General features: G+C 45.5%; 1 protein-coding gene across 7 annotated transcripts in view; it reads right to left on the bottom strand.

The window, feature by feature from the left end:
- Window positions 1-6,000, bottom strand: part of ZDHHC14 (zinc finger DHHC-type containing 14) — a 271,981-nt gene that overhangs the window by 126,408 nt on the left and 139,573 nt on the right. The gene's annotated exons all lie outside the window — the stretch shown is intronic.

Raw genomic sequence — 6,000 nt, 5'->3', positions numbered from 1 at the left:
CCCCCCCCCCCCCCCCCCCCCCCCCCCCCCCCCCCCCCCCCCCCCCCCCCCCCCCCCCCCCCCCCCCCCCCCCCCCCCCCCCCCCCGCCTAGATGCCATCCTGCAGGGAGCCACAGAGCTGTTCCACCTCCTCCAAGTCTTTGCTCAAATATCACTTTCTCAGCAGAACCTTCTCTGACCGTGCGGGGTAAACTCCCAGCCCGCCTACCACTAACACGCCTGCGCTCCTGGCCCTTTCCGGGCTTTATCTTCCCTCCTATCACTTAACCTTGCTTGGCCCACGTACTGTACACACTCACTTCTTCATGGTCTGACTCTCCCACGGGAGAAAGACTCAAAGCCATGAGGAATTTTGCCTACTTGGTTCTGAGACGTAACCCACAGCGCCTACAACTGAGTCCGGCACATAGCAGGCCTTGAATAAATACCTGTCGCATGAACTGAATAGGCATCAAAAACACATGGACTACAAAGTAGACACGAGATGATTCCAATTTTGTTTCAAACGCACATTTATATCCACAAAGTAAAGTCTATGTCCTAAAACATTACTTCATTATCCATGGTGAAAGATATGGGGGTCATTTTGTGGAGCATATGTCCTTTTCGGTAGTTTCAAATTTTTCTTAATTAAACATGGCTTATTTTTGCAGTGGAAAATATAGGATTAAAAATAAATGCATAAATTTTCATTGAACCGAAAAAAAGGGGGAAGAAATTGCCAAATATTAAAATCTGTCTCTGCTTTCAAAAAAAATCAAGTATCAGTAAAGAAGATGCTTGACAATAATGCATATTCCAAGTTAGATCAAAACCTCAGAGGGTGAAAGCCCCGGATTTCTGCAGGTGTCTGTAATCAGATCTGCATGTGGCGAGGTGAAGAGTATCATATATTTAAAGACACAAAACTTGAGTTATCTCCTATCTCTGGTCTGCACATTTTCTCACAGGCATGTGATGGAAGAAAGTTCTCCTTTAGCCACCCTTGTGGGTTTCCATCTTAAGCTGGACATTTAGATATTAAGAACAGAGACAACTACACCCTGGTGCTCTTATGTCACAATTAAAAGCAAAGTCAACCCCAAGGGGACAGATGAGAAAGAGGCCCAAGAAGCATGGCCACATGTGCCAAGACACCCATGGGCACCCTCGTGGAGATCTGGGGTCTCAGACTCATTGCAGGGTCTCTTTTCCTTTCCTTGGGTTGGGGCTGTGTCCAAGGAGGGCGGGATGGGAAAGGAGGCCTTCAGGATGAAAAGCTGCACAAATTAAACTTTCAAACACTGGCCATGTTCATGGCGTTGAACCTGAGTGCTGGACAGCTCCACGATGAGCATCATGGCTGAATGGACTATTCAATGGAGAGATATTCAACTAAGTACAAATTAGTTTAATCATTATATGTTCAGGAAAACCTTTTGGGGATGAAAATTCTCTGCCTTGTTTTAGACTGCACACTTAAAATCAATGAGCCTTCTCCTCTGGCCTGAGACACTGGCGGACATCAGGCTCTCTGCTGGGATGTGGTCCTGTGTGGGCGTAGTGCTGCTGGTCCCACTCAGCATATAATTGTGGTTTCCATGGTCTCCTCCCTCCTGGTAGCTGTTGTTCCCAGTGCTTTGGCTTTCAGGGACCCCACCCCCAAGGCCTCTGTCTGCTCTCCTAGGTTTGCTCAAGCAGTGAACACAGTTTTACACATAACTGAGGTCTCTCTTATAGAGTGTGCTCCCTGCCCTGACCCATCACACTGGCAAAGTCTTCTCCTTCAGTGTCCAGAAGCTAGTGCTATGAAAAAGTCATCTTGGGTGTTATGAAGAAGATGATCTCAGAAACATTTGGCCTATGAGTTTTGGAAAGTTTTTACAGATGGAAAGAAAGTGTTGTGGATACTGTGGATGTCTGGAGTCACTGAACATCATTCCTTCCTTCATCCAACTGCTCCTCACACTCTTACTGAGCACATACTACATGCCAGCACACTAGGCAGTATGGCAGGGATACAAGAAGATCAAAACGAGATCATTGCTCTCAAGGGCTCATTTTATTTTTATTGTTTATTCCTTTTTTGAGAGAGAGACACATACAGAACATGAGCGAGACAGGGGCAGAGAGAAAGGGAAACACAGAATCTGAAGCAGGCTCCAGTCTCTGAACCATCAGCACAGAGCCCAACACGGGGCTTGAACTCATGAACCATGAGATCATGACCTGAGCTGAAGTCAGACGCCTAACCTACTGAGCCACCTAGGCGCCCCTCAAGGGGCTCACATTCTAATAGTAGCGACAGACCCCAAAGCGGTTAACTACAAACACAATAACAAGTTTAGTGACAGGGATACAGAGAGTGTACTGAGCAAACGCTGAAGGGAACCAGCTTTGTTAGCCTGGATGGGATCAGAGAAGGCTTTCTGGAAAGGGTACTGATGGCTAAGCAAAAGTTAGACCAGCAAAGAGGAATGGCATCAGCAAGAACATGGGGCCATGAAACCCTTCACTTACTGTGTCCAGGCCTCCCTGGGTTGACTGCCAAGTGATAAGGTGGGGCCTTCTCAGACCTACCTAGACTGGACTCTGCTGCAAGTGCAAGGCCAGCAGGAAGGGGTCTTTGCGGCTCGCTGAGTCACTGTTGTATCCCCAGCACCCCCGACACTTCCTGCTGCAGGGCCGGCACTCTGCAAATATTTACTGAATTGCACGAAACAGAACCCTCAGAGCAGACCTGAGAGATGTGGGTCCACACCGTGGGTGGTGAGCTGCAAGGCGATTTATAGCAAAGACCATCATGCAGATGAAAAGTTAAAGAAACTGGGCATGAGCGTGAGCAGAGCCTCATCTCAGAGTCCTCACTACTTCGGCTGACACCTCTCTCCTGCCCTGCTAAATAAAGCCCTCCTCACCCAGACATTGTGGTTGCTTCTTCTCTCTTCCTGGGGGAGAAGGAGGGCCACATACCTCCTTTTGCAGAGAAGGAATTACCAGGTAAATTTCCTTTCTAATATTTCTCTAAGATCGAAGAGGAGTTGAAGATTTGGTTTTTCATATGCCCGATCGTCATAAACGTCTTAGATGCGGATGATAGTAGCCGATCATTCGGACAGAGATGATGTGAGTTTGGACGGGTAAGCAACTTCACTCATAAACTCACAGGACAATGTCGTTTGCAAAGACACCATTATTTGAACAATAGTAATATCATAACTTACACAAAATGGAAATAGGTTATCTTTAAGTAGAGAATTAAAAAGCTACACACGTATTTAAGGGAAAAAATTCTATTTCCCAAAAGGACAGGAACAAAACCAAAATAAGGTGAAGAAATTAATAAGCGCATGAACCCTTTGACACCAGGTTGGTAGCCATCGGGTAAGGAAAGCTCCAGAAGCGTATATCCAGTAGAAATAAAAAAAGAAATTAAAAATGAATAAAATGAAGTGTCTAAAGGGGCATCATTAACAGATTATTCCTTTTGCCCCCTTAAACACCATCCATGCTATTGACTATTCTATTTTCACAGTTCTTTTGCACTAAAAAAATAAAATAAAATAAAGGCATTTCTCTTCCCTGACGGTGGGAAGGACTCCTACCATGTAATTATCCAGCTCATTAGAAGGCAAGGTCAAATCAGACAGATACGGAGGGATACACTGCCCTTGCAAGGTACAGAGATGTGGTCACACAGTTTTTAAGGTAATAGGCAGCGGGGGGCAACTGGGGGGCTCAGTCAGTTAAGTGCCAAGGCTCAGGTCATGGTCTCGTGGTTTGTGATTTCCAGACCCGCATCAGGCTCTGAGCTTTCAGCCTGCTTTGGATTCTGTGTCTCCCTCTCCCTCTGCCCCTCCCATGCTCATGCTCTCTCTCTCAAAAATAAGATAAACATTACAAAATTTTTTTTTAAGTCACAGGCAGTAGACAGGGAGATTGCAGGGAGAGAACAGAAATTCCCAGTTGTTGATCAAAAATCTACACTTCAAGCAGTTTCAGGAAGTATATATTTCATAAACTCTCTACAAAAAGTTGATGACCTTGGTATTACTATTGAGACCATTTTACAGATGAGGAAACTAAGTCATACAAGGTTCACTAATTTGACTGAAGACATCCAGGTATGATGGGTCCAGGAGGAGAATTCAAATCAGACGTGGCTGTCTTCAAAGCCCTTGTGCTCATGGCACATTTTCTCAATCATACCACAGTAACATCTGCATTTCTTTTCTTTTTATCAAAGAATTATTGACATTCAATATTATAATCATTTCAGGTATAAAACATAGTGGTTTGATATTTATATATATTACAAAATGATCTCCACAAGTCTAGTTACCCTGTGTCGCCAAAGTTGTTGAAATATTGACTATATTCCATATTCATGTCCATGTCTTATTTATTTTATAACTGGAAGACGGCACCTCTTAATCTCATTCACCTAACTCACCCATCCCCCCCGTCCCCAGCAATCATAAGTTCTCATCTGCACCCTCTACATTTTCTTAGTAAAATATCATCACAGTTATACCTGTTTCCACCTTTTTATAATGATCTCAATTACTCTCATTCTATGTAATTAAGAATGCCTAGAAAGCCTGAAACTTGATATCGCCTGAAGGTGCCTGGCCCAGTCTGGGGAGAAGACAGGCCCAGGAGTCATGAGAGATGGCACCTTCAATGACGGATCACCAGCAGATGGGCAGGAAAGGGAACAATTCATAGATGAGCCAGAGAGACAGCTAAGTACAAGGTCCCGACTGCTGTGAGCGCGGGCTGGAGCCCGACCTGCGGCGTGAAGACTCGGGAAGATGTGTCCAAGGAACGGCGTGGGGCGGCTGTGAAGGGTGGAGAGCCAGAGCCCCCAGTGCATAGGACACGGGAAGGGGTGCAGGCCACATTTTGGTTTCTGAGCCTCCAGGGACATGCAGAGCCTTAATCTCTTAGGCCACACCCTGAGCTTCAGGGAAGACTAGTGAGGGAGAACACCTTCGTGCTCCAAGGTCAAGATGGCTGCTCTCAGCTTCTGCCTCTCAATTTCATTTGAGAAACAGCCAGCTCCATAGCTGCTACACAGAGCAGTGCTTGTGTCCCCAGAGTCCCCGCTAAATGAGCTTCGACACTGAACGGTGAAGACTGCTCCTGCTATTTCTAAAGGTAGTTATGTCCTATGACCATGGCATTGGTTAGTCTTGCTTCTGAGGCTCCTGATGAGTACAATGCTAAAGCAAAACTCTCATTTATGAAAAAAAGAGACGCTTCCTAAAATTACCAGGCTATGCTCAAGGAATAACTCGCTTCTCATGAGAAGAGGGTGGGGTGCAGAAAGTCCAAAGCTCCCACTTCAACACAAGCCTCAGTACCTGAAAATGCTGCTCTGATTTACATTCCTGTCAAGCAGGAGAGACCACGTGAGAACCAGTGGAAGGTGCCAGGTAACATCTAGAAACCTGGGGGATATTTTTACGAGATACTACTGGGCACAGTGATATACTTTTTAGGAAACTCTTTGAAAAAAACCGAAAAATATCATGCTGAACAATTAATGCCTTGGCCATCCCACTCATCTACTTGCCCTTTTCCAAGTCTACTCTTCTGCAGCTAAACTTTCACTTAACCGACTGAGCCATGTGGGGGGTCTCTTGTGGCTAAACTTCCATACTGTCTCTTTACTTGAGTTTTCCTTTAAGCCACACACTGCTGAGATAAAGATCTTTTCAGCTCATTTTTACATAAACAAGTTCCTGAGCACTGCCCAGTGGCAAACATGACTATTAATTTCCTAAGGGAGGAGGTCAAAAGGCAAATAGCGTTCATTAGTTCTAGGGAAAATCATGAAAATCACCTTAGGGGATATGGTGGAGCCACATCTGGGAAAAGTGTATTCGATGAGAGCCCAACAACGGGGGTTAGGCAAAGGAAGTCACGCCTGGCTATCGGGATGGAATGTTTGGAAGATGTTATTGTCATGAAAAGCACAATAAATCAAATGACTGCCACGCACTCCCTGAATTTTGC

The sequence above is a fragment of the Suricata suricatta genome, chromosome 7, assembly GCF_006229205.1.
Source record: "Suricata suricatta isolate VVHF042 chromosome 7, meerkat_22Aug2017_6uvM2_HiC, whole genome shotgun sequence".
NCBI classification, from domain to species: domain Eukaryota; kingdom Metazoa; phylum Chordata; class Mammalia; order Carnivora; family Herpestidae; genus Suricata; species Suricata suricatta.
This window is presented reverse-complemented; position numbering and strand designations above follow the sequence as displayed.